This window comes from Vicia villosa, unplaced genomic scaffold (genome assembly GCF_029867415.1).
Source record: "Vicia villosa cultivar HV-30 ecotype Madison, WI unplaced genomic scaffold, Vvil1.0 ctg.002683F_1_1, whole genome shotgun sequence".
Lineage (NCBI taxonomy): Eukaryota > Viridiplantae > Streptophyta > Magnoliopsida > Fabales > Fabaceae > Vicia > Vicia villosa.
This window is the reverse complement of record NW_026706003.1, coordinates 321,397-331,592: the sequence shown is the minus strand read 5'-3', so window position 1 is coordinate 331,592 and position 10,196 is coordinate 321,397. Positions and strand designations below refer to the sequence as shown.

Here is a 10,196-nt window from a genome sequence, read left to right as displayed (position 1 = left end):
CACAAAAGTTTTGGGAAGGATGTGGATACCACAAGTATAGGGAGAAAAATTATAAATACTATGAAATATAGAGGCTGGAATAATAAGAAATTGAGAAAATACATAGCTATCCTAATGCTATAATAGATATGTGATAGATGTTGATTTTCCTTGTCTTCTTGATCGTTAGTGGCTGGATCCCTTAGGAGTCGCTTGTAATTACTGATTTTTTTGAAATTAATCAAAGTTATTTATCTCAAAAAAAAATATATATATATTAACAAGGTGAACAGGATATAACAATGATATTCTATTTAATCGTTTTTTTTAAGAATGACACAGTAAATAAAAATGAAATTCTATTTAATTGTTTTTCAAAGTTTCGTATTTAACAACAATGACATTCTATTTTAATGACATTTTTCAAAACCAACTAATTAATAAAGCTCTTTTTTTATCACATTTCATTTGTACATTATCTCTAAAACAACATTATTGATTATTAGTATTGATTTTATTATAAATTACTAACACATTATCAGCATTTCGAATATCCACTTAATTGAATGTAGACTCCATTATCAATATTTAAATAATGTTGTTTAAAAAGAATTTAATTAAAATACACCGAAAGTATAAAGATTCTTTACATTGTTAGTGAATCACAATCATTGACAAATGACAAGTATAAAAGGTTAGACTTTTATTTAACTTCTTTTAAAGTAATACAATTGGATGTTCATGATGTAATGATGATATAAATTTTTTTACACTGACAATGTATATCAATTAAACTCGTTTAAAAAAATTTACTACTAAATGAATAACTTAAGTGTTGAAAAGTTTATTTATTTATGGATTAAGTTTAAATAACCTTTTATGTTTAAAAAAAGTTTACTACTAAATAATATTTAAAAAAGGTTGCTGCTAAATAATTTAAAAGGATAAACTTAATTCACTTAAAAGATAAACTTAAAAGGATAAACTTAATTTAAAAGGTTACTATAATAATGTTTAAATAACATTGAAAAGGTTACTACTAAACTTAATCCATATTTAAATATTATTATTTATTAGTAATCTACAGTCAAAGCTTAATCCATAAATAATTTAAATAATCTTTACTAAATAAATATTTCTACTACTGTTTAAAAAAAGTTACTCTTTCTGTTCCATTTTAAATGTTGTTTTAGTATAAAACTATTCAATTAAGATAGTGGATTATTAGAGTTTTTTTTTATTATATCCTAATTTATTTTCTCTTTCTAAATAAATTCAATCATACATTCTTTCTCCTTTTCCAATGACTAATTGAAAAATAATTAATTTTATGGAAAATATGAAGTGGTGTTATTGTTAAAATAATGTTATAATTAACTAATTCTAACATTAAACTATAAAAACGACACTTAAATTAAAAAAAAACTTCTAAAACGACACTTAAAAAGAAATGGAGCGAGTAATATTTAAATAAACTATTTTATATATTTAAAATAAACTTTAATGTTAAAATATTAATTTGAAGAAAATAAGCTTAACCAAAGTTTCAACATAATCAACTAATATCATGGTTAATTAATTGTGGTTCGGTTTGATTAATCATGGTTCGATATGATTAACTATAGTTCAGGTTGATTAATGAATGATATGATAAATTGTGGTTCATTTCTTAAATGATATTTAATTTATTGTTGAAAACAATCAACATTTAATTTTTTTTGGAAAAATCGAGTTATTTAAAAACAATGAATCTTTTTATTTTCGAAAAAAAACTAATATTTTTTTTTTTGGAAAAATCGATTCTTTATTTTCGAAAAAAATTTGATTTTTTGGCAAAAACTGACGTTTTTATTTTTGGAAAAATCAACTTTTTTATTTTTGAACATTTTTTTTTTATTTTTCGGTAAAAATCGAGTTTTTTAATTTTTAAGAAAAAATGACTTTTTTTTTTGGCAAAATCGACATTTATCTTTTGAAAAAATCAACTTTTTTATTTTCGTAAAAAATCACTTTCAAGAAAAAACAACTTTTGTAATTAGAAAAAAAAAAGACTTTTTTTATTTTCAAGAAAAAAATTCGATTTAAAAACTTAAGTAACAATGGTTCGATTCGGGATTAATTTGAGACTAGTTAATTGCATAACGGATCGGTTCGATTCATGATTTGTTTTGAACAACCATATTCGTGATGAACTCGAACTCGGCTAATTTTTAACGAGTCGAACTAAGCTGAGGCGAGTTCGACTCGACTCGACTCATTTCCAGCCTTATTTACATAAATCAATTTACATTAGATTAGGAGAATTCTTGAGATTGAATGAAATATAAATTACCAAACTTTTTTTAAATGAATTATTTTTTTTCAAATATCAATGAAAAAAATGTTCTAATCATTATAATTTAAAAATAAAAAATATATAATTTTTGTTTTGGCGTCTTAGATCACTTTTTGTATCATCGGTTCCTTTTTCATACTTTGGCATCCAAGCTCTAAGTTCCACACTACCACAGGCGGCGGAAGCCAAGCCTTCGTCTCTTCCTTTCCCTTTATCGTGCAATATATTCTTTAGGCTTAAACCTTGTCTTTGTGATATTGTCTTCTTTCTTTTAGTTTGACGGTTAACTAATTGTTGATGTCTTGCAGTGAAGGTAGTACTTGATGAAGTTGAAGATATACAGGCTAACATAAGAAATGTTCTGCAAAGTATACATGGAAAATTATCATCCCTTTCAGATACAGATATTGATTTTGAAATGAACAAGCAAGAGATCTATAATGATTTGGTAATGCTACTAATTTTTTAATTAAGAGAATTTCTTATACAATTTCTATCTTTTTGAATAAAAATGTATCACTAGATTTGTGCATCATTTACACGCTATTTGATAAGGAAAATACTGATTCCAGGCATTTAGCTGCTCTAATGGTTGCCGTATACGGTATGGTCCAACAAGACTATTTGATGCAGGTAATTAATGGTTTGTCTATTACATTACTGTCAGTCATGTGAAGAACTCTCTTAAAATATTCCACTTGGGTACACGAAAAGATCGTTTCTGCGTTAGATCTGAACGTATCATCGGAAGAACTGGAAAGCCACTGCCTAATGTGGTATTTGCATCCCTTCATAAACGATGAACTTGTGCATGAAGCTTGGAATTATATTCACTGAATAATCTTTTGTTTTTATTGTATAGAATCTGTTACCAAAAGGCTAGATAAAGTTTTTGCACTATTTATTAAGAATTCTATTTAAAGAATGGCTCTAAGAGTGGTCATACTAAATCTAATTGTAACACAATATTTATATTTCTCTTTCTAATAGCAAAGATTGTACAAGTATTTATTTACATGAAAGGTATGATCTTTATAGAGTTAGAATCCTCTCAACTCAAATTAATTTGATGAAAATATGTTTCTGTACCGTCTTAGAAATAGTCAAATGAAAATGCAGAAATAAAAAGCATTATGAAAGGGAAAAACTAGTTTGTAGCTAAGTTAATTAAAATCAGTTAAAAATACATATTTTTTTACAAGCATTACATATTGTTTACAAGCATATTTTATAGCCATCCTTAGTCTTCTTCTCTGCGAAACCGAACACAAGATTGCTTCAAAAGATTGGACCGGCTGCAAGAATATCTTCTGTCAATTTGTTGTCTTCACCAATCTTATAGTCAGTGAAGGTTTCAAAATTCTTCTTGAACAATCCAGCCAGCTTCAACAATGTCTCTTTGTATGCTGCTTTGTCTGACCACTGCAAAATAACAAAACATCCAATGCTTAAAATATTTTAAAAAGTGTTAGGCTCAAATAACAAGTAAAAAGCACGAGTTCAAGGGAAACTAACCGTGTTCTCAGGATCAAGAATTTCTGAGGGGACTCCCTCCAATTCAGTAGGGATCTCAAGTCCAAAAATCTCGGTCTTCTTGTACTCAACATTCAAGAGGCTTCCAGAGTGAATAGCATCAATAATTTTTCTTGTATAGGATAGTTTAATGCGATTTCCAGAACCATAGCTACATTTCGACAGAAGCATAAACCAATTTAAATTCAGATTCTATATAAAGAAAAACATCAACATTTTAATAAAAATCCTGAATGCATACCTTCCACCAGACCAACCAGTATTAACAAGCCATCCAGTAGCACCATGGTTTTGCATTTTTTCAGCAAGCATTGCTGCATATTTTGTAGGATGTAGCATTATAAACGCTGCACCCAAAACAAGCCGAGAACGTTGCCTGTGGCTCTTTTATACCCTCTTCTGTGCCAGCCACCTTCATTTATGATCCATATAAAAGTTAACGAATGAGAGATACATAAAAACATAAATTTATCCTATTTAACACTAACACTTCAAGTTGAAGGTGTGTCATACTATTCATCACGTGTCAATATAAGTGTCATGTCTGGTGTGTTTGTCAGTAATTCATAAATATTACTAAGATATATCAGAGAGTGAGTTAAACATTACCAAAGCTGTATATCCACTGATGAAATGATACATTGTCTGTGACAGGCTTAGTTTACTAACTGGTGGAAGCACGCCAAATGCATCACAGGCCAATAATATCACATTCTTCGGGTGAGGACCAACACAGGGTAACTTCACATTTGGAATGTACTCAATTGGATAAGCCGCGCGAGTATTTTCTACAATACAAAACAACAATATTATCATTGCTCAACCAGAAGAGAACGTTGGCAACTAAAGCAACTAAAAAACAAAGTTATTAGTTACCTGTAACTGATTTGTCTTCATAATCAACTTCTCGAAAATGATCGTCAAAAACAACATTTTCCACGACTGATAAAGCAAGTGATAAGAAAACATATCAAAACACAAATCTCTCGTATGAGGTAACTAAAGATGAAAATAGATATTAAAGTAGCTTCATATTAATACCTGTACCAAACTTGATAGCATTCCAGATATCAGGTTCTTTTTCCCTAGATAGATCAATGCACTTTGCATAACAACCACCTTCAATGTTTGAGACACCATCCTCACTCCAACAATGCTCATCATCTCCAATTAAATACCGATTGTGATCCGTTGAAAGAGTAGTTTTTCCAGTACCTAGCATAGACGATGATAAGATAAAAGAAAAGGTTAAAAAATCATTGTAAGTCTTTCGTTTAACTACGATAATATTTCTAAGGATTATTAACAATATTAGTGTGACCTGATATGTAACGTGTGCCAGACAAGCTTTATTTAAAATATGGTTTTAAATGGTAGTCTGCAACCGCAGTTGTGATTGTAGAAGATAAATATATACCTGAGAGTCCAAAGAAGAGAGCAACATCGCCATCTTTGCCCATATTGCAACCGGAGTGAAGCGAAAGGATTTTGCGCTTCGGCATGAGATAATGCATGAGACTAAAAAGACCCTTTTTCATTTCACCAGCATACTGTGTTCCAAGAATCACCATTTCTTTCCTTGCAAGATTAATATCAACACTCGTTGAAGATGTCATGTAATGTGTATAACGATTACACGGAAACTGTCCTGCATTGTAAATAGTGAAATCCGGTGTTCCAAATTCCTCAAGCTCTGTAGGAGTTGGTCGAATGGACCTGCCAATACGCACATTCGGTTAAATTTCAGTCCACATTCGCAGTTACAGCGTGAGCAGGCAAATAACAAAGTTAGAACTTACATGTTGTGCATAAAAAGTGAATGATAAGCCCTAGCAGAAACAATCCTGACTTTGATTCTGTTATCTAGATCCCAGTTCAAGAATTGATCATTCACGAAAACCTGCAAATTCGATTATATCATTCTCTTCGATTTCTCTCCATTTTCATATTCAATCTTAATTACATTTTTAGTCCATAAGTGAGAAATGTGACCTTATCCAAAGAGTTCAAGTAATCAACAGCTCTTTCTCGATTCACCATGAAACTATGCTCGTCCATCTCAATGTTAGGCGAACCCCTTCAAAACATAACAATTTTAGATAAAATTACTCTAGCAATCCCTTAACCGAATTTCAAATTCAAACTAGTCCTTAATATGAAAAATATGCTTACTTTCCCCACCAAAGGTCATTCTCAGTGAGGTCATCCTTCACCACACGCTTATCTTTCGGACACCGTCCAGTCTTGGCCCCTGAAAGCGTGGCCAAGGCTCCGGTTGAAGTTATGAACGAGCCTTTCTCGTACTTTATGGCTTGCTCATAAAGTTCTGCACCATTCTTCCACATTAGCATAGAGTTTTGATATATAAAATATGAGTGAAAAGAGAAAGTAAAAGAGAACCTGCTGGGGAGAGATTATAGAGAACATGAGTGAACTTGAGGGCACTATCACTGACAGCAATGGTTGGTGTGATACGTTGGTGAGGCACATGAGCAACTCTTTGTGTTTCTGATCTCAAAGCTGGATCTCCCTTCACTACTTTGGGTCCAGTTTCTCTTGTTAATGAAGCTAGAGATGCACTGTTTCATCAAACTAATTCATGTTATTAATCATTTCATTATTATCAGACAAGTTTGCGTACTATATATTTTTTTCACGTATAATCGGATATTTTCTGTACGCAACTGAATAAACTAATCCTTCCAACCGAACAAACTACAATAGACCGTAAAATTCTGTCAAGAGAATTTAACACTAACATAATAGAATATGCATTGTGATTTAAAGCCAATGAGAGAAGTGTATTCCGCTAAATTACGATAATATTTTATTTTATTAATTTATTTCTCTAAAAATAAATGATTAAAAAAATACTATTAACAAATTTATATAATGAAGTGATTAATTAAGAAATCAAATTTTTACATAATGAAAATGAAATGCTTAGATCATGTAACAATTTATTATAACATAATGAACATTCAAACACATGAAAATTTGTTAGTCAGACCACATACCTGATGGATTCAAGTTGTTGTTTGTGACGCTCTTCTCTAGAATAAGTATTTAAATCAACCTGAGATCCGGCCCTGAGAGTAACATTTTTCTTCCTTTGTAGTGAATGAAGCTCATCAATGGTGTTAGCCTTAACCGTTTGAATACTTCCCTCGTCGTCGTTATTTTCCATTGTAGCTTTGTCTTTGGTTGGCGACATCTTGCAATTATCTGTCGTTAACAAGACACATAATAACACACAAATTTATAACATGAGACTATGCCATGTAAGGTTTATTATGATTCAAATTTTCATAAAATTGTGACAATACATGCATGCATGTGTTACATAACTATACCATATAAACTACTGATACAGACACATGACATGGACATAAACATGTCTCTAAACACAGTTTCCATTAAAAATATCTATGCAACAACAATGAGGGAATCAGAACGTACCTAGTAATGAGATAGAGAGAAAGAAAGAAATTAGAATGAGTATGAAAGAAAGTAGAAGGTTTTGATGTGGGTTTTAAACCTATGATCCCTAAGCTTAAGGGCTTAGAATAGAAAATGTCCAACACATTATCCACCGGAAATGTTGTTTGGTTAGTTTCCATGGATGTATTAATTGTCACCCATAAATCTATTTTTGCAAAATTGTCATCCATAAACTTATTTTTGCAAAATGAATTTTATTGTAAGTTTAAATATTTGCTCCAAATCTTAACCATATCTTTTTTTTAATCTAACGGTTTTAATTGATAATTTATATTTTCAAGAGAACAAATTATTTATATAAAAAATTATACAAATAGAACCAACATCGTATAAATTTCAATCTTATACATTTTATTTTATTTCTATATTTTTTATTTTAATAATATTAATTTAGAATGTCAAATATATACATAAAAAAATAGACTTTTAAAAATCAGTTTTCAGTCTGAGAAATAAGCGAGTTGAACCTAATTAGATAAACCTAACGAGTTGAACCGAGATGTTCGTGAACTTCTAACAAGTCGAGTTTGAGCTGGAAAAAAGCTCGTGATGAACTCGAACTCGGCCAATTCCTAATGAGTCGAGTTTGAGTTGAAATAATTGTTCCTGATTATGGCTGTCCATGGTATAGTTCTTTAAGAAAATCAAATTGTACTGAACCAAACCACAACAAATTATTTTAAGAACTGAACTGAACCGTTTAAATTTATTTAGAACCGAACTGAACCAAATGATTCAGTATACCGGTTCTTAATTCTGAACCATTATTAATTTTTTAAAATTGTTTTTATAAGAAATCATTTTTTATTTTTCAAATCAATTTTTATAAGTGTTTTTTTGTCACCAATGTATAATACAAAGTATTTAAATTTAAACAGGTTTATATTCAAATCCTTAATCTATTTAAAAATTTAAAATTATTTAAAATTTTATTATTAGGCCTCATATTACTTATATCATATTTTAGATTAATCTTTTAAAACTAACACATTAATAAAGACGTAAAAATAAAATATATTAACAAGCCAAATAATAAAACAAGCTCGCGGTCTCGCTGTGTTACCATACATCAAGTTCTTTCATTCCACCTTCTGATCACACATTTGTAACTTCTTATACACCTTACTCATATTGAAGTTGTTAGTAATCATGATATCCTCCCTATCATCAATATCATTGACACAATTTCTTTGATCAAGGACCGCCTTCATCATCCAAGAGTAATTCTGTTTGATCTCTATTTCCATCAGTTGTTTGTTCTTCAAGTAGTATGCTCGAATCCATCTTACCCAGAGAGAATCTGCTTTGCCACTTATATCCCAAAGAAGTCTCATCATATAAGTCTTGTTCCAAAGGTCCATATCAATTATATTCTGACCCCCATAGCTTTTAGGAGTACAAACCTTCGTTCACGCTACCGGTGCCTTATGATTACCTTCGTAACCACCTGTCCACAAGAAAATTCGAAAAATAGATTCAATCTTGTGGATCACACTTTTCGGGAAAGGAAACATCGTAACCAATAATTCGTGAGCGTAAAAGTCACACTTTTTATCAGTTGCATTCTCCCTGCATACGTAAGCATTCGAGCACTCCAATGTTTGTTTTTTCCCACAATACGATCTACCAACGACATGTAGTGATGAATAGGAAATTTTTTTCCGGTGACAGGCACCCCCAGATATTTGAAGGGAAGTTTCCCTTCTTGGAATTTTGTAACTTGGGCAATCTACTTCTGCATGTTGCTATCTATTCCAGCACAATAGATTCTGCATTTTTGAGGGTTAACTTTCAGCCCTGTAGCAAGAGAAAATTTCCTGAATGTTTCCATCATCATTTTCACCGAAATCTTATCGCCACGGGAAAACATTAAGAGGTCGTCTCTTAAGCATAAATTGGTGATCTTCAAATTCTCACACTTAGGATGATAGTTGTAGCTGTTGTCTTTTGCATCTTGTACAAGTAACGATTCAAGCATTCTAGAACAATGACAAAAGGCATAGGTGAGATGGGGTCACCTTGTCTAAGTCCTCTCTTAGCCTCCATAATGTTTGTATATTGTCCATTCACATTGAACCTATATGATACAGTCGATACAATAATCATCACCCAGTTTGTGAATTTTCTAGGAATACCAACCTCATTTAAGATACTTTCCGACGCTTTCCATTCAACTGTGTCATATGCTTTTTGAATATCCATTTGCATCAAGCATCTTGGAGTACCACATTTCCTCTCATAGCCCTAAATCAGTTCATACGTTAGGAGGATGTTATTGTGAATATTTTGGCCTTTTACGAAGGCAGCCTGATTACATCCAACAATAACATTCAGTACCCTGCTCAGTCTATTTGCCAACACTTTGGAGATTATCTTATACAGGGTACTGCAGCAAGCAATAGGCCTATAATCCTTAACACTTTGGAGACTATCCACCAAGGACATGTTACATAAATTCAGTTTGATTGATAATAAAGGTTGCTGCTTCTGCCCCATAGATGAATCTGTCGATCATCTCTTTTTCGAATGTCCTCACACTAGGAAAATTTGGAAGGAGGTCCTGGATTGGATCCAAGTACAACATAGTCCAAAAGCTTGGAATCATGAGATAGAATTGTTGATACAACATGTGAAAGGGAATAGTGCCAGAGCTGCCATGCTCAAAATGACCATTACGGAAACGGTCTACGGAATCTGGAATCTCCAAAATCACAAAAGTTTTGGGAAGGATGTGGATACCACAAGTATAGGGAGAAAAATTATAAATACTATGAAATATAGAGGCTGGAATAATAAGAAATTGAGAAAATACATAGCTATCCTAATGCTATAATAGATATGTGATAGA

At 31.3% G+C, this 10,196-nt stretch overlaps 1 pseudogene; it reads right to left on the bottom strand.

Moving 5' to 3' along the window:
- Positions 1 to 3,592: 3,592 nt before the first annotated feature.
- LOC131639528 (phosphoenolpyruvate carboxykinase (ATP) 1-like) lies at positions 3,593 to 7,061 on the bottom strand (annotated as a pseudogene).
- Positions 7,062 to 10,196: the final 3,135 nt, after the last annotated feature.